The sequence below is a fragment of the Ambystoma mexicanum genome, chromosome 8, assembly GCF_040938575.1.
Source record: "Ambystoma mexicanum isolate Mex_15411 chromosome 8, UKY_AmexF1_1, whole genome shotgun sequence".
NCBI classification, from domain to species: Eukaryota; Metazoa; Chordata; class Amphibia; order Caudata; family Ambystomatidae; genus Ambystoma; species Ambystoma mexicanum.
In genome coordinates, this window is record NC_090929.1 from 1302662262 (window position 1) to 1302688048 (window position 25787).

At 46.3% G+C, this 25787-nt stretch overlaps 4 long non-coding RNA genes across 4 annotated transcripts; 2 read left to right on the plus strand and 2 right to left on the minus strand.

The window, feature by feature from the left end:
* Positions 1-596: 596 nt before the first annotated feature.
* LOC138473770 (uncharacterized) lies at positions 597-1840 on the minus strand. The gene is made up of 4 exons (XR_011268904.1): positions 1171-1840; positions 982-1085; positions 749-846; positions 597-653 (listed from the first exon to the last, which is right to left on the minus strand). It is a non-coding gene; the product is annotated as an uncharacterized lncRNA (long non-coding RNA).
* Positions 1841-5216: 3376 nt separating this feature from the next.
* LOC138473771 (uncharacterized) lies at positions 5217-5920 on the minus strand. The gene is made up of 4 exons (XR_011268905.1): positions 5791-5920; positions 5602-5705; positions 5369-5466; positions 5217-5273 (listed from the first exon to the last, which is right to left on the minus strand). It is a non-coding gene; the product is annotated as an uncharacterized lncRNA (long non-coding RNA).
* Positions 5921-6254: 334 nt separating this feature from the next.
* On the plus strand, positions 6255-7090 carry LOC138473772 (uncharacterized). The gene is made up of 4 exons (XR_011268906.1): positions 6255-6516; positions 6602-6705; positions 6841-6938; positions 7034-7090. It is a non-coding gene; the product is annotated as an uncharacterized lncRNA (long non-coding RNA).
* A 3376-nt stretch (positions 7091-10466) lies between these two features.
* LOC138473773 (uncharacterized) lies at positions 10467-11710 on the plus strand. Its single transcript, XR_011268907.1, has 4 exons — positions 10467-11136; positions 11222-11325; positions 11461-11558; positions 11654-11710. It is a non-coding gene; the product is annotated as an uncharacterized lncRNA (long non-coding RNA).
* Positions 11711-25787: the final 14077 nt, after the last annotated feature.

Here is a 25787-nt window from a genome sequence, read left to right on the forward strand (position 1 = left end):
CCACCAGGCCCCCAACTCATGTCCCCCTGCACCCCCACCCCCCAGCACTGTGGGGCACCCTCCACCAGGCCCCCACACATGTCCGAGGGAAAAACAATGAGGAGATCCCAAACGTCCACAAATGTGGAATCCTACCTTAAATTTGGGAGAGTTAAAGGATTAGCAATATAAGGAAGGTAGGAAAAGGGAATTGTCAACAGTCACTTATTCTCTAAGTGATAAATTCACATTTAGAAAAGATATAAAAAAACTTTAATAGTAATTATTTTAAGTTAAACATTGTACATATATAGATACACAAAAAATTTCATTTTCAAACACTCTAAAATGCATGCATGGTCAAAACCTTTACAAAGACTAATTAAGACTCGTAGTTCTAAAAAAATTAGGAGCATATGGTGGTCTAGCTGTTAGTATTTAACCTAAGCTTTGGGTCCTGTAGTTTATCGTAGGGTATTAGATCTTGTTAGATCTCTAGCTATTTCTGTGCAATCTAGTTAGACTCATAGATTGCCAACTCAACATGTTTCAGTCCTCTATATCGGGTGTAGGGACTTTCTTCAGGAGTAGTCTTAAACATCCATATTGAGTGATCAGTCAGATTGTCTGGAATCTTCTTTAGATGAAGAGTCTTTAGTTAAAAAGAGAGGTGACTGTTGACAAAACCAGAAAACCAGAGTCAATATTATATAGTATTCTGGTAACACAATTTAGGGTGTTATGAAGCGGAATTAGATAGATAAATTACCTTTCCGTTCTTGTGTAGGGGCTCCCTTTGTTGGTAGAGATAAATCCACATATGTTGGACACGTTCTCTTGGGGGAATATGTATTATTCCTTAGGTACCTGAAATAGGTTAAATAAGGGAGTCATTAGATCCGTTTTTCTCTTTGGGTCGGGATTAGCCAAAGTCCTAAATAAACAACCTAATGTTGATTAGTAGCCATGATGTAATTGGCGTATATTGCCTTTCATTCCTACCTTTTCAGGCGTGGGTAGGGTATTTCTTTCTAGTCTCTACCGGACGCTTGGAAAGTCGTCGCTGCGGGGCGGGCCATTTGATTTTCAAAACTCGTGTGCGGCGTCTAGAGGGTCAAAAGTACCTATTAGTTATGCCGTTGTGTCAAATGTTATAATGCGGAAACCTGTTGTTATTATAAAACTGTTTACCTTTGTTTCGCGGCAAAATTGCGTGTTTGTGCCCTTTCCTGGTCAATCCCTTGTTCCTAACTTGCGAAGGGTGTTCTCCTGGGCGGTCTGGTTGATGAGCCGCCGAACGTCTGTTGGTGCCGTTGGGAAACCTGAGTAGGCTGCCATGTTGGGTGTATAAATACATGAGTGCCTGGTTCTCTGTGTTAGTCCTTCTTTTGTGGTGTTGTAACGTCCTACGAGGATAGCTGGCTAGTGTCTTATTTTACTGGCAATCAGGTTCGGTGTAGTGAGAAACATTAGTAGATCTCTAGCAAAGTAGTTCTATTGGATGTCGTTTTTTCCAAATAATTCAGAAATGAGTATTTAGATTTTAAGCCATTCAATGGACTCGTTAAGTCCTTTCTTATCACTTTGTGTTATAAAGATGAGTCTTTGTTCTTTTTTAAGAAGAATTCTACTTTTAGTATGGTGATCGTTCCCTTTGATCATTAGCAATACGGTCCATTTGAAATCTTCGTATCCGTGTTTGGCTTCTGAAAAATGTTTTACTAGAGGGGCATTTACTGTTTTGTTCTTAAGACAGCTTTTGTGTTCTTGCATTCTTACTTTTACTTTTCTGTTTGTTTTTCCTATATAATGTTTGTTGCAGGGACAGGTAATCATATAGAGGACATATTCCGAATTACAATTTGTGAACTTTTTTTGTTTCCACATTTCTGGTAGTCCTATATCTACTTCTTTAGTTTTTTGTGTTTGTTTACACATCATACATTGACCGCATGGATAATGGCCCACAATTGGGTCGTTGCCCCAAATTTGTGTGAGGCTTGGCGTAGAGGGTCTAATAGTCTTTAGTTTGCTATTGCTCACTCTGTTACCTATAGTGGCTGATTTTTTATATGCAAACATAGGTATTGGTATTGATGAATTGCCCTTTTCAAAGATTTTCCATTGTTTCTTAACTATTTGATTGATTTTGAGACTCAAATTAGTGAAGGTATTCACACATACAAGGCGATCGTTGGTAGGTTGTTTACACTTATCTTCCAATAAGGCGTCGCGGTTGTTATTGAATGCTCTCTTTGCGGATTTCCTCACTAGTTTTTTAGGATACCCTCTTTGTCTAAGTTTTGCAGCTAGGTTCTCGGCTTCTTTTTCAAATGCTGGTTTTTGGCTGCTATTCCTTTTTAGACGTAAAAATTGGCCATAGGGTAAATTGTCTCTTAAATGTTTAACGTGATGGCTTTCGTAATGTAACAGGGAATTTTTCTCTGTGGGTTTGTGGAAAGGTTTCACTAGTAGTCGGCCTTCTTCATGATAGATAGTAAGGTCTAAGAAGTCGATCGAGTGTTTTTGAATGTTGATAGTAAACTGCAGATGTCGATTGCAGCTATTAAGCCAGTTGAGGAATTCTTCAGCTTTTTCTGCTGTTCCTGTCCAGACCATAAGTGTATCATCAATATACCTTGCCCACGATTGAATATTGTCTTTAAATGGGTTTGTCATGTAAATGTATTGTTTTTCGAAAAATTCGACAAACAGATTTGCTAGGCTGGGGGCCATAGTGGCTCCCATTGCTGTGCCCTCAACCTGTTGGTAAAAGGTTTCGTGAAATTCAAAATAATTTCGTGTCAGTGCAAGTTCTATGCACCAAAGGATGAATGAACTTGGTACAGGGTCGTTGTCTAGTCTGTTGAGTAGAATTTCGCTTATTGTTTCTAATGTGGCTTGTTGTGGAATATTGGTGTATAAAGAAACAATGTCTAACCCTATTAAGTAGGAATTCTCAGGGTTATATGGTAGATTTTCATACTTAATTATCACGTCTTTGGTGTCTTTTAAGTATGATTTCATTTTAACCACGTAGTCTTTCAGATAGTGGTCCGCGAATTTAGAAAGAGGTTCCAAAATGGAATTAATACCCGAAACTATAGGCCTACCCGGTGGATTAATTAGTGACTTATGTATTTTGGGTAGGCAGTAGAATTTTGGTACGCTGGGTTCTGGATTGTTTACAAATGCCCATTCTTGTTTGCTGATCCAGTTCCTTTCTAGAGCTTTGGTGGTCTTCAGTTCTATCATTTGTTGTAAATCTTTAGTGGGATCCTTACTTAGTTTTTTGTAATAGTTTCCATTTGCTAGTTGTTTTTGACATTCTGCAATATAGTCGTTCTTATTGAGCATTACGATCGCTCCGCCTTTATCAGCTCTCTTGATGATAATTTTGTCATTAATCGCTAGTGATTCCATGGCTAGTCTTTCTTGTGTCGTTAGATTATGGTACATTGGTATATTCTGTAGTTCTAACTTGGTAACATCTGCCAGGACTTTCTTCTCAAAAATTATTGATTCTGGAGAATAAGTGTAAGTTGGTGGACAGAAGGTTGAAGGATTCCTTAGGCCTGAATGGTTCACTGTATTAGGTTCTTTTGGTATGGCTGGTTCTGTGGCGAAAAACTCTTTAAGTCTAATCTTACGCATGAATTTAAAGAATTCTATGCGGAACTGGAAAGGGTCGTGTTTATTAGAGAATACAAACCCTAAACCTTTCTCCAAAAGTTGTTTTTCAGTGTTGGTTGGTTCATAAGTAGATAGATTGACTAAAAGTTGTTGCCGCTTCGGAGGTATCTCTGGTCTCCGTTCCGATTGCCCCTGTTGGGGCCTTTGTATAAAAAAGGTTGTGTGCTTGGATTCCCTCTTCTTTGTCTATAGTTCGGGTTTCCTCTTCCTCTAGTTGGTGGATTACCGGAAGGGCCTGGGTTGGTATTATCTGGGTCATTACTGGAGTTACTCGAACTATATGATGTAGCTCTAAATCTAACTCGTCTATTTTGGCGTGGCTGGCCATATGTAGGTATTGCTTGTGTTTTATATCCATCTTTAGTGTAGGGGTATGCTTTCTCATGTGAGTAGTTGGCAAGGTCTTTTTTAAGTCTTTGTATTCTTTCTAAGGTGTTTGTTTGTTTGAAATCTTTCATTTCTTTGTCGATTTCTTCTATTCTTTTCTTTAATGCATCTAGAGCGATCAGTTTTTTAATGTCGTCTTCTAATTTTTTAAGGTCGATCTCTATTTTGCTTGTGGTTTCTTTGGCTGTGTCTATTATGAGTATAAGCCAGTCTCTCCCGCAGCGATTCGCAATATAGCTCCATTGTAATACGAATTTAGGGTTATCTAGAAATAGTCGTGGTTCATTTGGTACAGTTAACCCTTGTGGTAGGGCCTTGTTTTTAAGATATTCTAGCATTATGGCTCCATGTAGTTCTGTTCTGATCAGTCTTTTACGTAATTGGATTATTTCATCCCAATCGTTAAGTTTGTCACTATTTTCTTCTAATTCGCTATTGTTAATGATTGAGACGGCATTCATAAGTGCCGTGGCATAATCATCGCTATAAGCGAGTAGTCTTTCGTCTGTCATTTTGAACAGAGCTAAAGAGGTGTATATCTTAGGTATTTAGTAAAGTCAGTAGGCTCTGGGGTCCCTCTCACACAGAGGAAAGAACGGATCACTACACTGAGTGAGTCTCCGTGACTAATTAGCCACTATAGAAGAGGGAAAAACAATGAGGAGATCCCAAACGTCCACAAATGTGGAATCCTACCTTAAATTTGGGAGAGTTAAAGGATTAGCAATATAAGGAAGGTAGGAAAAGGGAATTGTCAACAGTCACTTATTCTCTAAGTGATAAATTCACATTTAGAAAAGATATAAAAAAACTTTAATAGTAATTATTTTAAGTTAAACATTGTACATATATAGATACACAAAAAATTTCATTTTCAAACACTCTAAAATGCATGCATGGTCAAAACCTTTACAAAGACTAATTAAGACTCGTAGTTCTAAAAAAATTAGGAGCATATGGTGGTCTAGCTGTTAGTATTTAACCTAAGCTTTGGGTCCTGTAGTTTATCGTAGGGTATTAGATCTTGTTAGATCTCTAGCTATTTCTGTGCAATCTAGTTAGACTCATAGATTGCCAACTCAACATGTTTCAGTCCTCTATATCGGGTGTAGGGACTTTCTTCAGGAGTAGTCTTAAACATCCATATTGAGTGATCAGTCAGATTGTCTGGAATCTTCTTTAGATGAAGAGTCTTTAGTTAAAAAGAGAGGTGACTGTTGACAAAACCAGAAAACCAGAGTCAATATTATATAGTATTCTGGTAACACAATTTAGGGTGTTATGAAGCGGAATTAGATAGATAAATTACCTTTCCGTTCTTGTGTAGGGGCTCCCTTTGTTGGTAGAGATAAATCCACATATGTTGGACACGTTCTCTTGGGGGAATATGTATTATTCCTTAGGTACCTGAAATAGGTTAAATAAGGGAGTCATTAGATCCGTTTTTCTCTTTGGGTCGGGATAAGCCAAAGTCCTAAATAAACAACCTAATGTTGATTAGTAGCCATGATGTAATTGGCGTATATTGCCTTTCATTCCTACCTTTTCAGGCGTGGGTAGGGTATTTCTTTCTAGTCTCTACCGGACGCTTGGAAAGTCGTCGCTGCGGGGCGGGCCATTTGATTTTCAAAACTCGTGTGCGGCGTCTAGAGGGTCAAAAGTACCTATTAGTTATGCCGTTGTGTCAAATGTTATAATGCGGAAACCTGTTGTTATTATAAAACTGTTTACCTTTGTTTCGCGGCAAAATTGCGTGTTTGTGCCCTTTCCTGGTCAATCCCTTGTTCCTAACTTGCGAAGGGTGTTCTCCTGGGCGGTCTGGTTGATGAGCCGCCGAACGTCTGTTGGTGCCGTTGGGAAACCTGAGTAGGCTGCCATGTTGGGTGTATAAATACATGAGTGCCTGGTTCTCTGTGTTAGTCCTTCTTTTGTGGTGTTGTAACGTCCTACGAGGATAGCTGGCTAGTGTCTTATTTTACTGGCAATCAGGTTCGGGGGAACGATCACCATACTAAAAGTAGAATTCTTCTTAAAAAAGAACAAAGACTCATCTTTATAACACAAAGTGATAAGAAAGGACTTAACGAGTCCATTGAATGGCTTAAAATCTAAATACTCATTTCTGAATTATTTGGAAAAAACGACATCCAATAGAACTACTTTGCTAGAGATCTACTAATGTTTCTCACTACACCGAACCTGATTGCCAGTAAAATAAGACACTAGCCAGCTATCCTCGTAGGACGTTACAACACCACAAAAGAAGGACTAACACAGAGAACCAGGCACTCATGTATTTATACACCCAACATGGCAGCCTACTCAGGTTTCCCAACGGCACCAACAGACGTTCGGCGGCTCATCAACCAGACCGCCCAGGAGAACACCCTTCGCAAGTTAGGAACAAGGGATTGACCAGGAAAGGGCACAAACACGCAATTTTGCCGCGAAACAAAGGTAAACAGTTTTATAATAACAACAGGTTTCCGCATTATAACATTTGACACAACGGCATAACTAATAGGTACTTTTGACCCTCTAGACGCCGCACACGAGTTTTGAAAATCAAATGGCCCGCCCCGCAGCGACGACTTTCCAAGCGTCCGGTAGAGACTAGAAAGAAATACCCTACCCACGCCTGAAAAGGTAGGAATGAAAGGCAATATACGCCAATTACATCATGGCTACTAATCAACATTAGGTTGTTTATTTAGGACTTTGGCTAATCCCGACCCAAAGAGAAAAACGGATCTAATGACTCCCTTATTTAACCTATTTCAGGTACCTAAGGAATAATACATATTCCCCCAAGAGAACGTGTCCAACATATGTGGATTTATCTCTACCAACAAAGGGAGCCCCTACACAAGAACGGAAAGGTAATTTATCTATCTAATTCCGCTTCATAACACCCTAAATTGTGTTACCAGAATACTATATAATATTGACTCTGGTTTTCTGGTTTTGTCAACAGTCACCTCTCTTTTTAACTAAAGACTCTTCATCTAAAGAAGATTCCAGACAATCTGACTGATCACTCAATATGGATGTTTAAGACTACTCCTGAAGAAAGTCCCTACACCCGATATAGAGGACTGAAACATGTTGAGTTGGCAATCTATGAGTCTAACTAGATTGCACAGAAATAGCTAGAGATCTAACAAGATCTAATACCCTACGATAAACTACAGGACCCAAAGCTTAGGTTAAATACTAACAGCTAGACCACCATATGCTCCTAATTTTTTTAGAACTACGAGTCTTAATTAGTCTTTGTAAAGGTTTTGACCATGCATGCATTTTAGAGTGTTTGAAAATGAAATTTTTTGTGTATCTATATATGTACAATGTTTAACTTAAAATAATTACTATTAAAGTTTTTTTATATCTTTTCTAAATGTGAATTTATCACTTAGAGAATAAGTGACTGTTGACAATTCCCTTTTCCTACCTTCCTTATATTGCTAATCCTTTAACTCTCCCAAATTTAAGGTAGGATTCCACATTTGTGGACGTTTGGGATCTCCTCATTGTTTTTCCCTCTTCTATAGTGGCTAATTAGTCACGGAGACTCACTCAGTGTAGTGATCCGTTCTTTCCTCTGTGTGAGAGGGACCCCAGAGCCTACTGACTTTACTAAATACCTAAGATATACACCTCTTTAGCTCTGTTCAAAATGACAGACGAAAGACTACTCGCTTATAGCGATGATTATGCCACGGCACTTATGAATGCCGTCTCAATCATTAACAATAGCGAATTAGAAGAAAATAGTGACAAACTTAACGATTGGGATGAAATAATCCAATTACGTAAAAGACTGATCAGAACAGAACTACATGGAGCCATAATGCTAGAATATCTTAAAAACAAGGCCCTACCACAAGGGTTAACTGTACCAAATGAACCACGACTATTTCTAGATAACCCTAAATTCGTATTACAATGGAGCTATATTGCGAATCGCTGCGGGAGAGACTGGCTTATACTCATAATAGACACAGCCAAAGAAACCACAAGCAAAATAGAGATCGACCTTAAAAAATTAGAAGACGACATTAAAAAACTGATCGCTCTAGATGCATTAAAGAAAAGAATAGAAGAAATCGACAAAGAAATGAAAGATTTCAAACAAACAAACACCTTAGAAAGAATACAAAGACTTAAAAAAGACCTTGCCAACTACTCACATGAGAAAGCATACCCCTACACTAAAGATGGATATAAAACACAAGCAATACCTACATATGGCCAGCCACGCCAAAATAGACGAGTTAGATTTAGAGCTACATCATATAGTTCGAGTAACTCCAGTAATGACCCAGATAATACCAACCCAGGCCCTTCCGGTAATCCACCAACTAGAGGAAGAGGAAACCCGAACTATAGACAAAGAAGAGGGAATCCAAGCACACAACCTTTTTTATACAAAGGCCCCAACAGGGGCAATCGGAACGGAGACCAGAGATACCTCCGAAGCGGCAACAACTTTTAGTCAATCTATCTACTTATGAACCAACCAACACTGAAAAACAACTTTTGGAGAAAGGTTTAGGGTTTGTATTCTCTAATAAACACGACCCTTTCCAGTTCCGCATAGAATTCTTTAAATTCATGCGTAAGATTAGACTTAAAGAGTTTTTCGCCACAGAACCAGCCATACCAAAAGAACCTAATACAGTGAACCATTCAGGCCTAAGGAATCCTTCAACCTTCTGTCCACCAACTTACACTTATTCTCCAGAATCAATAATTTTTGAGAAGAAAGTCCTGGCAGATGTTACCAAGTTAGAACTACAGAATATACCAATGTACCATAATCTAACGACACAAGAAAGACTAGCCATGGAATCACTAGCGATTAATGACAAAATTATCATCAAGAGAGCTGATAAAGGCGGAGCGATCGTAATGCTCAATAAGAACGACTATATTGCAGAATGTCAAAAACAACTAGCAAATGGAAACTATTACAAAAAACTAAGTAAGGATCCCACTAAAGATTTACAACAAATGATAGAACTGAAGACCACCAAAGCTCTAGAAAGGAACTGGATCAGCAAACAAGAATGGGCATTTTTAAACAATCCAGAACCCAGCGTACCAAAATTCTACTGCCGACCCAAAATACATAAGTCACTAATTAATCCACCGGGTAGGCCTATAGTTTCGGGTATTAATTCCATTTTGGAACCTCTTTCTAAATTCGCGGACCACTATCTGAAAGACTACGTGGTTAAAATGAAATCATACTTAAAAGACACCAAAGACGTGATAATTAAGTATGAAAATCTACCATATAACCCTGAGAATTCCTACTTAATAGGGTTAGACATTGTTTCTTTATACACCAATATTCCACAACAAGCCACATTAGAAACAATAAGCGAAATTCTACTCAACAGACTAGACAACGACCCTGTACCAAGTTCATTCATCCTTTGGTGCATAGAACTTGCACTGACACGAAATTATTTTGAATTTCACGAAACCTTTTACCAACAGGTTGAGGGCACAGCAATGGGAGCCACTATGGCCCCCAGCCTAGCAAATCTGTTTGTCGAATTTTTCGAAAAACAATACATTTACATGACAAACCCATTTAAAGACAATATTCAATCGTGGGCAAGGTATATTGATGATATACTTATGGTCTGGACAGGAACAGCAGAAAAAGCTGAAGAATTCCTCAACTGGCTTAATAGCTGCAATCGACATCTGCAGTTTACTATCAACATTCAAAAACACTCGATCGACTTCTTAGACCTTACTATCTATCATGAAGAAGGCCGACTACTAGTGAAACCTTTCCACAAACCCACAGAGAAAAATTCCCTGTTACATTACGAAAGCCATCACGTTAAACATTTAAGAGACAATTTACCCTATGGCCAATTTTTACGTCTAAAAAGGAATAGCAGCCAAAAACCAGCATTTGAAAAAGAAGCCGAGAACCTAGCTGCAAAACTTAGACAAAGAGGGTATCCTAAAAAACTAGTGAGGAAATCCGCAAAGAGAGCATTCAATAACAACCGCGACGCCTTATTGGAAGATAAGTGTAAACAACCTACCAACGATCGCCTTGTATGTGTGAATACCTTCACTAATTTGAGTCTCAAAATCAATCAAATAGTTAAGAAACAATGGAAAATCTTTGAAAAGGGCAATTCATCAATACCAATACCTATGTTTGCATATAAAAAATCAGCCACTATAGGTAACAGAGTGAGCAATAGCAAACTAAAGACTATTAGACCCTCTACGCCAAGCCTCACACAAATTTGGGGCAACGACCCAATTGTGGGCCATTATCCATGCGGTCAATGTATGATGTGTAAACAAACACAAAAAACTAAAGAAGTAGATATAGGACTACCAGAAATGTGGAAACAAAAAAAGTTCACAAATTGTAATTCGGAATATGTCCTCTATATGATTACCTGTCCCTGCAACAAACATTATATAGGAAAAACAAACAGAAAAGTAAAAGTAAGAATGCAAGAACACAAAAGCTGTCTTAAGAACAAAACAGTAAATGCCCCTCTAGTAAAACATTTTTCAGAAGCCAAACACGGATACGAAGATTTCAAATGGACCGTATTGCTAATGATCAAAGGGAACGATCACCATACTAAAAGTAGAATTCTTCTTAAAAAAGAACAAAGACTCATCTTTATAACACAAAGTGATAAGAAAGGACTTAACGAGTCCATTGAATGGCTTAAAATCTAAATACTCATTTCTGAATTATTTGGAAAAAACGACATCCAATAGAACTACTTTGCTAGAGATCTACTAATGTTTCTCACTACACCGAACCTGATTGCCAGTAAAATAAGACACTAGCCAGCTATCCTCGTAGGACGTTACAACACCACAAAAGAAGGACTAACACAGAGAACCAGGCACTCATGTATTTATACACCCAACATGGCAGCCTACTCAGGTTTCCCAACGGCACCAACAGACGTTCGGCGGCTCATCAACCAGACCGCCCAGGAGAACACCCTTCGCAAGTTAGGAACAAGGGATTGACCAGGAAAGGGCACAAACACGCAATTTTGCCGCGAAACAAAGGTAAACAGTTTTATAATAACAACAGGTTTCCGCATTATAACATTTGACACAACGGCATAACTAATAGGTACTTTTGACCCTCTAGACGCCGCACACGAGTTTTGAAAATCAAATGGCCCGCCCCGCAGCGACGACTTTCCAAGCGTCCGGTAGAGACTAGAAAGAAATACCCTACCCACGCCTGAAAAGGTAGGAATGAAAGGCAATATACGCCAATTACATCATGGCTACTAATCAACATTAGGTTGTTTATTTAGGACTTTGGCTAATCCCGACCCAAAGAGAAAAACGGATCTAATGACTCCCTTATTTAACCTATTTCAGGTACCTAAGGAATAATACATATTCCCCCAAGAGAACGTGTCCAACATATGTGGATTTATCTCTACCAACAAAGGGAGCCCCTACACAAGAACGGAAAGGTAATTTATCTATCTAATTCCGCTTCATAACACCCTAAATTGTGTTACCAGAATACTATATAATATTGACTCTGGTTTTCTGGTTTTGTCAACAGTCACCTCTCTTTTTAACTAAAGACTCTTCATCTAAAGAAGATTCCAGACAATCTGACTGATCACTCAATATGGATGTTTAAGACTACTCCTGAAGAAAGTCCCTACACCCGATATAGAGGACTGAAACATGTTGAGTTGGCAATCTATGAGTCTAACTAGATTGCACAGAAATAGCTAGAGATCTAACAAGATCTAATACCCTACGATAAACTACAGGACCCAAAGCTTAGGTTAAATACTAACAGCTAGACCACCATATGCTCCTAATTTTTTTAGAACTACGAGTCTTAATTAGTCTTTGTAAAGGTTTTGACCATGCATGCATTTTAGAGTGTTTGAAAATGAAATTTTTTGTGTATCTATATATGTACAATGTTTAACTTAAAATAATTACTATTAAAGTTTTTTTATATCTTTTCTAAATGTGAATTTATCACTTAGAGAATAAGTGACTGTTGACAATTCCCTTTTCCTACCTTCCTTATATTGCTAACCCCACACATGTCCACCAGCCAACATGTCATCACAATCTAGATCCCTGGCCCTTATGGTCAGCCTCCAAATGCCAAACACCCACCCGAGTATTGCATCCACCCACTTAGAAATGGCAATAACATGATAGAACCCCAATTGCAAGCTTGGAAATGAACACATGTCCCTCACATACACCCAATGGGTGTCAGTGAATCTCAAAACCCATATCATGATATGCATGAAACCAATGAGATGATACTACACATTGAAGTTTGAACAAAAAATATGTATTAAAAGAAACATAAATTGAATCAAAAATAAACAAACAAAAATGGGAATTTAAAAAAATCAAAACCAGCATGTCCGTGAAAAAATGCAAAACCACAAATCATAATCCAAAGGAAAGGTGTCCAAAGTCACAGTCCACAAAAGTAAATCCAATGGAAAATTAAAATTGAAAACCATTGCTCCATGGGTAAATTGTAAAAAAAAAATGAAAATCCAACAGTCAACTATATACAGATAAACAATCCAGGGTCCATGATCCCAACAGAAGAAATGAAACCTATCTAATAACACTACCTAATAAAAAAAACTATATACAAAAATGTGGCCCATTATCCAAAAGGTCCAAAAAAATGCAAAACCAAAGGAAACCTAACACTAACTACAGAACTATTTACAAGGGCAGCGGGCTAGTCCGACGGCTCACTTTTGGATGTCCCGGGCCAGGGCATCATCGAACTCCTGCTCAATGTCCCGGAGGCGGTCCTCCTCCATGGCCCTGAGGGTCCGCAGGGCCGTCGACGTGTCCACCTCCAACTCCCTGCGGATTGCCTCGAGGCACTCTGCCCACCTCATGGCACTCCGCATGGAGTTCTCCGCCCTGACCATCGTGAGCCGTGCCTCTTCCGCCCGCTGCCGCTCCGCATCTATGGCGTGGCCCAACCGCTGCCACACAGAAGACACTTCCTGTCCTGGGTCCTCCTGCCCTCCAGCCGATGCCTGCCCCTCCGATGTCGAAGGCCCTGAGCCATCATGGCTCCCACCACGTTGCTGCTGCTGCTGTGCCTCTGCCCGTTCACTGCCTCCCGCTGCCTGTGCACATCCTCCGCTGGCTGGGGTGCAGTCGTTGATGTGGCCACCCCTGCTGCACGTCCGACTCCCGACTGTGGCAGGGATGCCTCCTCCACCAGCCTGGCCGCACCGTCAGAGGCAGCTCCACAGGGCACCCAGGTAACTGATGGGTGGGAAGATGGCACGGAGGACGACTGGCGCATAGGGGGTTCAGTTGAGGAGGGGGTCGCAGCAAGCCCCATCAAACGGAGGAATCCGGCCTGGGTGACCTGTCCCAGTAGGCCGACGCGGTCAACGAGCCATTCGAGATGACGTGCAGTCTCCTCATGAAAAGACTGCAGGTCACCTCGCATGGCCCGTTGACGCAACGCCACACGAGTCAGGACAGGCTCAACCCGGACCCGGATAGCCACGTCTGCAGGCAGAGGAAGGCCAGTTGTCGTGAGCTCATCCCCTGCATGAAAACGGGTCTGGACGTAGGCATCCCTGCTGGTGCAAGATGATGCAGGGACAGGATCAGGGACAGGATTGCACACAGGCGCCTCCGCGGCGGCCTGTGCTGCCTCCTGTCCCTGGTCCTGCACTGCACCACTAGCACCAGTGGAATCCCCACCTCCAGACCCCGTCTCTGTTGCTTGCGCGGCCTCCTCCTCCACCAAACCCCCCACCAACCTGGATAACTCCGTGCCATCTTTCCCCATTGGGCCCTGTGGGGTCCCAGCTGCCCCTTCTGCTGCCGAGGAGTCCAACTCCAACCTCCGCCTCTTGGACCTCCCCCTAGCAGCTGCGGCCTGGGACGCGGCACCGGACTCCTCACTCCCCGACGAGATCACAACCTGGGAGGGGAGCTGGGCCTTGCGTCTCCGGCTGGCAGAGGGATCCCCACCGCTGTGCTCCACAGCACCTTCTCCGCCCTCTTCATCAGTTGACGCTGCAGACAGGGAGAAATAAAACACAGGCATCAGGGCACTGTACAATGGACACATACACACATGACAGTTGTACATGAGTGGCATTGGCAAACCTCAGACATGCCATCACAATCCCCAACACACATGTCATTTCAACTTGCACACATGAGCCATACCACAGCCATATCGCAACTGCCAGCACCATCCATACACATACAACAGCATGAGCAGGCAATGGTGAGCCAGACATCACATGCAACACAGGGAGTGCACTACACATGTACACACACCACCACACTTGCATGCATGTGTACACCTCTGCCAACTGTCGCAGTGTTCAGATGGGCATCCATGTCACATCTGCCAATCAGGCTTCCACATCCCGCTGTCACATGCATCCATGTTGCATCACTGTTGCACCCTTGTCAAATACACACACATGCACATGTACACACTGCTGATACATGCATCTGAAAACAACATACATGCGTGACATCACGAACATGCCTACTTACATTCATCCAAACATGTGTGCCCACACAACTGCATTTGGCATGCAAGCCTACACACACAAGCACCATCCATGTCTCACACATGACAGCCCTCGCATGTGTTAGCCTCACGGCCCTGTACACCCCCACCCATACTCGGCCGGATACAAACAGATGTGCAACCTGCACACTACTGAAACATCACCACACGCACAGCTTACAATCAGGATGCATGTACACTTACCGCTCGACGGGTCTGCCTCTCAAGGACCTGGACGTGGAGCGCTGGGGATGTGCGTTCCAGGACCCTCATCTGATCTTCCGACAAGTGGCCCCGGCGCCCATTAGCATCCGCTGCCTTCAAGAGGCGCCGGGCCTTGTTGAGGGTCCTGGACCTGAAGTCCTCCCAGCGCTTCTTGACATGTTGGAAGTCGCGGACGGCCACACCCTCCGCGTTGATGGCAGTCACAATGTCCGTCCAGATCCGAGTCCGTCCTTCCTTGTCGGCGCGGGAACTTCCGAAGAGGGCATCATACTGCCCCAGGACTTGCTCTGCCAGGACACCAACTTCCCTGGCACTGAAGCTGGTGCCCCTCTGCCTCTCTGGCCGGGGGTTGTCAGTGGTGCCAGCTGTTGCAGTGCCCGACATGACAACCCCAGAGGCAGGAGTGGGTGGGCAACTGGGTCCTGGGGCTGGGCTGTGGAGCGATGGAATCCCAGTCGCGAGTCTTCGGTTCCAGCAGGGGTAGTCACAGCAACAGCACCCCTGGCTGATGTGCAGGCAGCAAATGGCAGGGCACGTGGGCAGCAGGCAGTCAGGCAGCAGCAGATGGCAGGTGGGAGCGTGCTCGGGCTCTGGGGGGCAGTAATTCAGCCTTCTGGGCAGGAGCGTGGTCTTCCGTGTGCTTACGCGTGGCCAGCTTGATACGGAGTGATTTGGCACGTGAAAATTCTGCACGTCAGCGTGTAGTTCGAGGAAAGGCCCTTAGCGCGTAAGCACCTAGGCACGCATACGCAATTTCATTGGACAGAAGGCCCTTCAAGCGCAAGCGCCTCTGTGACGTGACGCGCGCAGGCATGCATGGGCGTTTCAGCGCGCTTAAAAAACTGCAGGTCCGCGTGTAATCCGAGGAAAGGGCCCATGCGCGTAAGTGACGTGATGCGAGCGGGCCTTTCCCTCAGCACGGGTTAAAGGTGAGCGGGGCCAGCAGTTCGCTGTACGTGCCTTTCGTGGAGACCGACGTCTGTTGCTGCTTCCTGTTGTTTCACGTGCCATCACAACTGCACAGCTATCAAGGACGTATCTCTTCTTTTGGCGAGGTATTGGCTACGCGTGTTTTTCTGCATCGCGCTAGTCAGACGGTGAGTCGCACACGCTCTTTTTCCCACTGCGGGTGCCCCTGTGTATCGCACCCATCTTCGATGTCATAGTAGCCTTCGTGTCCCACGCGTATGCGTTATTCCTGTTACTGGGTGCCACCGCATACTGCGGGAGTTTGAATCCACGCACGTAGGCTGCAGGGTTGCGTGCACAGTTTTACTGCAGTTTTGGGGTGCCTGAGCATTGCGTGACCCGTCACTACATCACCGGGGTCACATACAGCCTTGCAGGTGCAGGGGGGCTGTTAACATCTGCTTCCCATCCCCTTCACCCCAATTGCCCAGGTCAATTGTGGTGTACACCTCCCATTGGCACTACTCCATCTGTGCCGGCACTACTACATCTGTGCCATGGTTGGGAGGACACCAAAGGTGAGGGGCGCCTTAGCTGGGCGTACTCCTCATGGCGGGTGTGGTCGGGGACGTGGCCGTGGTGACCAGGGAGTAGGGGGACTCCAGGGTGTCCAGGGCGGCCACAGAGGGGGAAGAGGCAGGGGGTGCGCCACTTGTGTCAGTGCAGTCATGCCACCACCCCCTGTGGTTCCGGGGGATGCAGCTTCTGCATCTGGCACTGGCGCCCGTATGACCCGGCAGTCCGTTCCATCGACTGCCACGGGCCCAAGGGTAGTGGTAGCTGCAGGTGCAGCTGTGGACACCGCCACCCAGGCTCAGGGTCTGCCAGCGCAGGCTGCGTTGGCACTTGAGGAGCCCTTGGTAGATTTCCAACAGGCCAGGAGGGAAACCATAGGGGCAGGCCGGGCTGCTCAGACCAAGACACGTGTCCCTGGGGCAGTTATGTCATCTGCTGCCCCGAACAGCCGGGTGTTGGAAAGTGCAGGGGCAGATGCACCCAACAACACCCTGGTTGTGAGTCTGCCAACCAGGACCGTTGCGGTCAATGTCCCTGCCACAGCTGATGTTGCTGCGCAGGGTCCATTAGAGGGCACCCAGCTGCCACTGACACAAGTCAGGCCTTTGGTCGTCCCTCCACCTGCCACTCCCTTGGCTCAATCCACTGAACCCACTGGCCATACTGGTCAGGGCGGCATTAGCCAGCCAGGGTCTGCGCCACAGTCCAAGAGGAGGAAGGTTGCACCTGCAGCACAGGCTGGGACCCCACACACAGCCACGACCTCCTGCACATCGAGGAAGAAGCCTTTTTGCAAGCAGGAACTGGACTTCCTCGTGGGCTACGTGCGGGGCCATAGCCGTGACATGCTAGTGGGTGCCAATAGTCAGACTACGGCTGCCCAACGTGACACCCACTGGAAGCATGTTGCGGAACATGTCAGTTCATTCGGCCATGAGGTGCGCACGGCGCAAGAATGCAAAAAGCGTTGGAATGACATCAAACGCAGCACTAAGGCTAAGCGTGCCTCTAATTACAACTTGACTCTGGTGACTGGCGGTGGGCCTGCACCAGAGGAGGAAGAGCTCACTCCGCATGAGGCACTCGTTGCTGAGTTCATACCACCTGAATTGGTCGAAGGAGTGGGAGAGATGCTGGACTTTGATGCCAAGTCCAGTGAGTGTTGATGCGTGTTTGTTGAGGATGTGTGTGTGTCACTTGTGGGATGTGTTGTGCATGATTGCCACTACATGTGACGTGTACATGGTTCTGATGTGTAAGTAATGCAATGCTTCCGTGATGCATGTCTCCTCTGCCTGCATGCGGGGATTCCATGTAGGCATGCTCCCTTGCCCCTCCTCCGCCACTCTGCACCCCAGTTCCACCTTTGCACTGGTCTGCTTCAATCTTGCCAATGTGTACTTTCCTGTTCATGCGTCCTGTGTGGATGCTAACTTCCAGCGTAGAATCTGCCAGAAGTATGCCGTGTGGTACAGCGTTAGTACTTGATGCAGGGTATCTCACTTGTACTGTGCATAGGTCAGATGTCCCGCTGACATGAGTGCCCATTCATGCTCCATGTGCATTGCACGCATGCCCCTATGTGTCCTTGACTGGATGATCACTGTAATACAAGTCCTTGGTTACATACATTGCATGGCATCTCATCAGCCTTCCCATGTCAACTGTGGCTCAGTACTGCGTTGCACACATGTTTAGGGTTTGACAATCTGTGTGGCTCACAGGTCTCAGCCTGTTCAATGGCCAATGAATCTGTCCAACTGTTGTTGTGTCTTCTTCACACGTGGGCAGCCTCCAGAGTTTTCATCATGTGTCCTGCTTACTGTCCCATCATCATTTGCAGTGTTGTCACTTGAATAACATTAAGCTGTTGATCCCAGTCAACACTGCCTGTCAATACACAGGTGTATGGTCAGCCTTTTGATACCATGCTAGGCATCCCTGCTTTGGTACTGGGGTGGAGGGGTGCTTGGCTTCTAGATATGGTACACATTGAATGCACAATGCACGTGATGCCTGAATTTGACCTTGCACTGCCTTCACATTTCCTGGCACACACCATGGAGTCCTTGTACATGTAGGTAGTGAGTGGCGTACACATTTTCTGCACTGCATAGACCCACTTCCATGGAAACTGCCACCTTTCAACAGGTCTGATCACAGAAGCAATTCAAAGTTGACCCAGCATGCATGCCAGGTTATATGTTGTGTGTCACATGTCTGCCTGATGCGTTTGTTGTCGGTGTGTGTGTGTGTTGTGGGCTTTTGACATGTGTAGTGACCTTTTTTCTCTCTATTTTTCAGGTGATGATGCAATGGAGGATGGTGTTATCATGCCAGACACAGGTTGTTACCACTACATCAACCCGGCACAAGTGGGGGTCGTGGGGTGGTAGGCCTCGAAAACCCCCAAGTGCTACAGTCCATCTTGTCTCTGGCTGCCTATGAGTCCAGCCTTGATGACGACTCTGACGTCCATGTTGAGTTGGATGCGCATCAAGTCCATGTGTCAGGGGTGAGTGATTCTGATGTGAACACGCCTCTGTGTGCGACACCTGCACTGAGGGATCAGACAGTCTTGGTTCCTCCGCCCGTGGTTTATCGGGACGCAGGGTCACCCTCCACACCAGTCACTGATGTGCCTGGGACATCACGTCGACGGGGGCATGTAGTCGTGCAGCCGTGGGCGGTGCCAACACAGCGAGGACCCCCGGTCCTTGGGTCCCGCAGGGGTCAAGCCCGGCAACACGGTCGCCGCGCGCAACCACAGTATACTGAGTGGGAGCAAGACATGACTGCCAATTCAGAACGGCAGGGGGCAGCAATTGAGAACATCGCTGAGAGCATGGAGCGTGTGGCCCGATCTGTGCTCCCCCCTGCTAGGCAGGTGCTTCTCCAGCAGCAGGCGGCACGGTCCACGGCCCGCTCGCTCAGGCTGGGCATGGCAGCCTCAGACAGGGCACGCCAGGCTGAAATGTCGTCTCTGTGTCAAGCAATTGCTGCTCACGCAGAGGCGCACATGGATGCCCTGAGGGAGGAGTATGCTTCCCTCAAATCCACTCTGGGTGTCCTTATGATGTCCCAGAGGCAGCAGGCAGAGGAGAGGTTTGCACAGCTTGAGCGTACCATCTCGGCTGAGCTACAGGCTTGCCGGGAGGTGCAGCGGTTGTCCAGCCAGGCCTTGCAGGAGGAACTCTGTGTTACATGTGCTACCTTGCAAGAGGAAGCACGTGTATCACGTGAGGTTCTGCATGCAGACCTACGTCACATCGCCACACAGAACCAGGCTCACCCGTCCGGCAGACTTGCTTCCGACGAGGGGCAAGCTGCGGCTAGGTGTGGCCAGGCTACTGTGCTACGTCCTCCTTTCCAGGATGAGCCAGACTCGGACGACCATCTATCTCCCACATAGGTCGGGCTGTCCAGGCGTTGAGCCCATGGAGTTTTTTTTTTTGTCTCAGCATCATCGCATGTGGGTGTTGAGCAGCACCCTGTACCTCCCCCCTCCTGGGTGCCCCCCCCCCGGGTCGTATGTGGCCATTTTTGATTTTTCTTTTAGTTTAGTTAGTTAAGTTTCTGTTTGATAGTTAGTTTAATTAGGTAATATAGGTTTTCCATAGTTAGTGTAATTAGTTAACATAGTTTAAAATTGCTTGTCTATTGTGCTTTCATGTGACGGTGCGGTGCTTTGTGGCTTTTGAAAGCATCCACTGTCTGTTCCAGCTGGGCCCTTCAGGCTTGTCTTGTGTATGTGTTTGCTGCTTGGGGTCCTTGACTCACATATGCCATTCCTGCCTCCCTTATCCATGGGCTCGCAAGGATGGTTCGGTGTGACAACCTATTACACAAGGGCTTTGGACTGTCATATCTGTGGCATGTCTGGTGCTGTGTGACTTGTGTTGACACCCCTAGTGGGGATGATTGCGGTGTTATTGTCCACTGTTCAGCTTTTGCTAGATGGGGTGTTTCATGATTAATGTGTACATTCATTGCTATGCATTGTGTAGTATGTTTCTTATCTTTACTGTACACGTGCTTGTTGAAATTCATGCCGTAGATAGTGTGTTCCACACTTTGGATGTGAAAGACGGACTGATGGTGTGATTTCTGAAGTAAGTCTCTGACATGGTCAAGTAATGAGATGCCTGAAGAGACACACCCAGATGACTTTAAAGCATTAATCATGTGTTTCATGCCCTTTCTGCAGGGGGATGAGCCTCCAGAGCACCTTTGCCAGCAGACATGGCCCATTGGACGTCTGAATTCTGGACACGTTTGTTGGTGCCCACATGCACATGTGTGCACAAGCAGAGGCACAGGGATTGCAGACCTACATCCTAGAACTGCTGACGTGTTCCAAGGAACTCCAGGCAAGGTGAGCAGCATAGGGGGCCACAACACAGCAAAGCTTGCACCAGGTGAGTTGCACATGCAGGCTTAGTCACCGCACTGAGGGTGAGCTTGGAAGAATATTGGTGTTGAAGCACACAATGCAGCTCAGATGTGTTGGTGGACTGATGGCTGTTGATTGTAAGGTTGTCTGGGACACCTGCAGGGGCAGTGGCACATACCCTCCGGTACACCAAGGTCCATTGAGGCACTTGTATCAACCATGTAGCCTTCCGAGACATGGAAAGGGGCAGCTCACAGGGACATACAGCAAAGGACATACTTGGGTGCAGTGCATTTCATTTCCATGTACATTTTGATACATGCACTGCCAACTTTGTTTCTGTCATGGTGGAACACGACTTGTTCTGAAGTCATGCCTTGCTATATGGGTCTGTCTGCTTACCCAGGGAACATTGCATGTTGTGTGAATTGTGACACATTGGTGTTCCATTTGCCACGCACCCACCGGCGGCTGACCTACTGCATTGACTGTGTATGACCCATCACAGGGGTAATGTTATATATGGGTACGAAGCATCTACACCAGATTGTCTGTTTGTAGAGTAGTTTGTTGCTATGGGGCATGTTTGGTGGTGTGTTATTGTGTAATGGGCACGTACAGATTATTGACTGTGGCTCTCTTTGCAGCATTGCAGTGCTCCTGTAACCGGACCTGAGAGTGCGCAGGCAGGAGGCCAGCACTCAAAACCAGAGCTAAGTGTCTTGTTGTTTTTCTTTCAAACTGCTCTGCATAGGCTTGCTGGGGGGTGCACTAATGCATGGATGAATGTGTAATTCAATTTGGTATGTTTTTTTCCCCCTAATCACCCGGAGTCCTATCCAATTTTAAACCCTGTACCCTCCACCCCGTGTTCCTGCTTCCCGTACCTATCCAAGCAATGTTCCCTAACCCTCTTTCCCCGCTGGGGTTGCGGATGCCTGTGTAAGCCCCAAACTTGCAGGCGCCAAAACCCTAGAGGGGGTGGTTGGTTCGTGCCACTCCTAAGCTTGGACTACAGAAGGCCATGACAATGATGTCCAAGTTTGTTTGGATTGTGTATGTGTTCAGGCAGGTAGTACATTTTCATGCATTCCCTACTTTCATGTGTCATTCCTCCTCCCCTCTCCTGACACTCATTCCAGTTATCCAATGTGCCGACACCTGTCCCGACTGCATATCCCTGACCCTCCTTCCCCACCAGGGTCTCAGAGGCCTGTGTGAGTTTGAACTTGCAGGCACCCAGGACACAGTGGGGTGGTTGTTTCGTGACACTCCCGCGCCTGTACACGGGACCTGTGACAGTACACATCCATTCATGGTGCATCATTCTATGTTATGTACCACACACGGTTCGCATCCTGTTGTGACATTGTTTTACTGTGCTACCTTGGTTGTTACATCATTGTGGTAGTACTTGGCCTTTGTGAGGTACTGCTACGTCAAGTCATCTACTGGAGGGTGTTCTGGTTCATTTTTCTGGCGTAGATTTTGTGATTTTGCAAATGAGGGTGGACTCTGAGGGTGCAGGCACCTTTTTACACACAAGGTGGGAGATGGTGACGAAGGGGAAAGGTGATCCTGTGGCCAGGTGAAATTAATTGAGGGTTGAAGGCTCCATGACCCAGGTGCAGTTGTTCAGTGGGTCATGGTCATTTGTGAGGGGGGGGTTGTTGTTGATAGTTGCCTTGCCCTGCAGTGTGATGGGAACCCTGACATTGTAATGGTGGTATCCTATGTACATGTTGTGTTCTGCTGATCAATGCCTGTTCATGTGTTGTGTTTACCTTTCAGGTGTGAGGGGATAGTTGTAGTTTGACATGCTGGGGTGTACACATGGTGAATGTTCACATGTGATGTGTAGAGGACACTGATGGTCACTTGATGGCACATGCATATGTTGAGTGCATGTCCTGCACTATGATGCACTACATGTACAACCACCCTTGCATATCCACGTGTACACTGTTTGCCTTCTGGTGCCCACTGTGTCCCTGCAGCACATGTTCTGTGACCAATTATGGATCCTGTACATGCCTAATTTGCTTTTTGATGTGGTCTGTCGCTTAGATGTGATGCTCAGGGTGTGCATCACACACAATGGCTGTTCACTGTGCTGTGCGCTGAGCAGTGTGTTGCAGGAGTTGGACACAGCACACAGAAGCTGCAGTGTTGATTTTGCAATGCACAATGTGCATGTAGACAGGCATTCATTGTTATGTTACGTCTACAACTCTTGTAATGCATTTGGGAATTACTTATTTTGTGTGGGAGTTTGTTGGTCAGTCATTTCATCTGATTCCATGTCAGGCATCATTGTCTGATGCCACTGTACATTTTTGACATGGCAATGTGTACCTTATTGTTACTGTGTTGGTGTATGGGTATTGCTTGCCATGTCATGTTGTGGTTTGGGAGGGTTTGAGTGACATAACAGTGATGGCCATGGCCTGTTTTGCAGGTGTGTGTGATTCACACCTTGCATGTCAGGGTCATCCGCTTCTCAAAGCAACTAGCTGGGGGTAGATCTCTCTCCGCGGCAGGGGCCTCCCTCTGGAACAGCCTTCCTGCCTCACTGGAACTTGAGGAGAACCATCTCCGGTTCCAGAAGCACCTCAAGACCTTCCTCTTTGCTTCTGCTTTCTCTCTGCCTCTCCCTTGCAAAATTCTTCACTGGAACTGCACTGGATCTGCAACTGGGCCACTCTCACCGACCTCGGTCCCCGGCCCAGCCACTCTCCACTTGCACTGCCTCCCTGGCAACCCCTGCACTGCGGGACTGTCTCTCTATCCCTACAGCCCCCCCTTCCCAGCACTTGTCTGCACTTACCTTTGCAGTTGCCACCAGCTGGCCTATTTATTTGTATTTTAGTCTACTTACCCTGTACTGCACTCCCCCCTCCCCTTGCACTTTTCCCTTCCCCCTACCCCTGCACTTGCACAATCTAAATGACACCTGGCCTAGTAGTATCGTTGTCTGTCTTCCCTTGTTCCCCCCTCCCTGCCTCATCGCACCTTGAAATACTTGTGTATAGGCCATATCATGTCATTTCATATGTGTGCCTTTTGGTCACACAGCATAGCTTGTGTTTAAGTAGCTAGGGACGCAGACAATGTGGCACTTCCATGGCAACTATCTCAGGGTGGTAGGGTTGTGTCAGTTGACTGTCTCTTTGTCATCATCGATTGTCACCTGGTATGTGCCAGGCCTGTGTGCACTCCGCAGGGGTGGGAGTTTAGATGAAAAATGTGGCCACAAGCTGGGTCCGGGCTTTCTCGCCACGTGCCCTGTCCCCTCCCATGGGCAGCGCCTGTGCCTGTGGTTGGGGATGTGGGGGCACCACCATGTCCACCGGTACGCCCTGCCGTGTTGCAACATTGTGCAGGACACATGCTGCCACAATGATCCTGCACACTACTGGGGGTGCATAGAGTAGCTGCCCGCCAGAGCGGTCAAGGGAGCGTAAACGTGACTTGAGCACTCCGAATGTGCGCTCCACTATGGCCCTGGTTGCAATATGGGTGGCGTTGTATCTTACCTGGGGTGGTGTGGTGGGGTTCCGGATTGGCGTCATCATGTGGTTGCTCAGAGGGTAGGCACTGTCCCCTGGGGAGGTGTAAATGGTTGTGATTATTGGGGTTTGTGTATCTGAGTGTGTGTGTGTGACATGCATGCATGTGCAAGGGCATTTGTACTCACCTAGGAGCCAGGTGTCGCCATGATGCCCAGCTTCCAGGGCCCGGCTCAGGGCGGACATTCTGTATATTAAACTGTCATGGGTGGAGCCAGGGTAGTTTGCATAGACAGAGGTGATGATTCCCTTTGCATCGCATACCACCTGTACATTGATGGAATGCCAGTGCTTGCGGTTTCGGTAGATGTGCTCAGTGGCCCTAGGTGGACGTAGGGCCACATGGGTGCAATCTATGGCACCGAGCACTTTGGGGAAGTGTGCCACCCTGAAAAAATCCAGGACAACGGCCTGCCTTTCTGCGGGTGTTCTGGGCATGTATATGTGCCTGCAAACTGAGGGGCGCGCTGTCATGATTGCCAGTACCTGGTGTAGGCAGCGTGACTGCGTGGCCTGTGAGACCCCCCCCACTATGGCAGTAGTCGGCTGAAATGACCCAGTGGCCAAAAAATGCAGGACATTGAGCACCTTCTCCAAGGGGCTCAATGCTTGGGAGCAAAGGGTGGGGATGTAAGGTCATCTTCCCACTCCCTGACCAGGTCTAGGATGATATGGGGTGGAAACCTATACCTGCCGTAGACCTGGTCGTCAGGCATCCCAAAAAGGCTTGTCCGTGGTGCGAAAATGCGTGCCCTGGCTATTCTCCTCCTCCTGCGGTGTCCCACGATCAGTGCTGCGACAAATGGGGCATTCATCGTAGCTGTATATACATGTTTGTTGTTTGCGCGCACTTTTATACTGTGCGCGGGGAGGACGCTTCCGCCTGCCTTCGTGTGGCAGACACGTTGACGCCTGTGTGCGTCTTTTGCCGTGCGTGGGTTTCCTGTATTCGAATCCATGAATACGGGTTGATGGCGTGCGTGTGGGCGTTCCGTGTAGTTCCCTGCAGTACTTCCCCAGTTACGCCTTCTTTTTCATGCGTTATTCCCCATTCCGCGTGTTACGCCCACTGTTCCGCACACTTTGGTTGTGTGCGCCGCGCTATGTGTGCTTTTGCTGTGCGCGTAGCGCACGCCGTGTGTGCCCGCGTGTGCCCTGGCAGGATTGGGCGCACGGACAGCAGGAAACACGCGCAGCGTCTTCCTTGAATCGCACATGTGCACGTGCGCTGGGTTTCTCACGCTTGCGCCACCTTGCGCCTGCTTGCGCTGGGATTTTCGGCGCACGTTTGCTCCATGAAATGACCCCTTTGGGTATTTGATGGCTGAAAGAGGGTGTGGAAAGGTCAGGGTGTGGAATAGAGATGACATGGAGCTGCTTTTATAGGTGAAAAAAGGGTATGTAGATGTTGCTGGGATTGCATTCAATTTTAGTATCTGCTGACATTATTTCAATTGCAGGGTTTCAG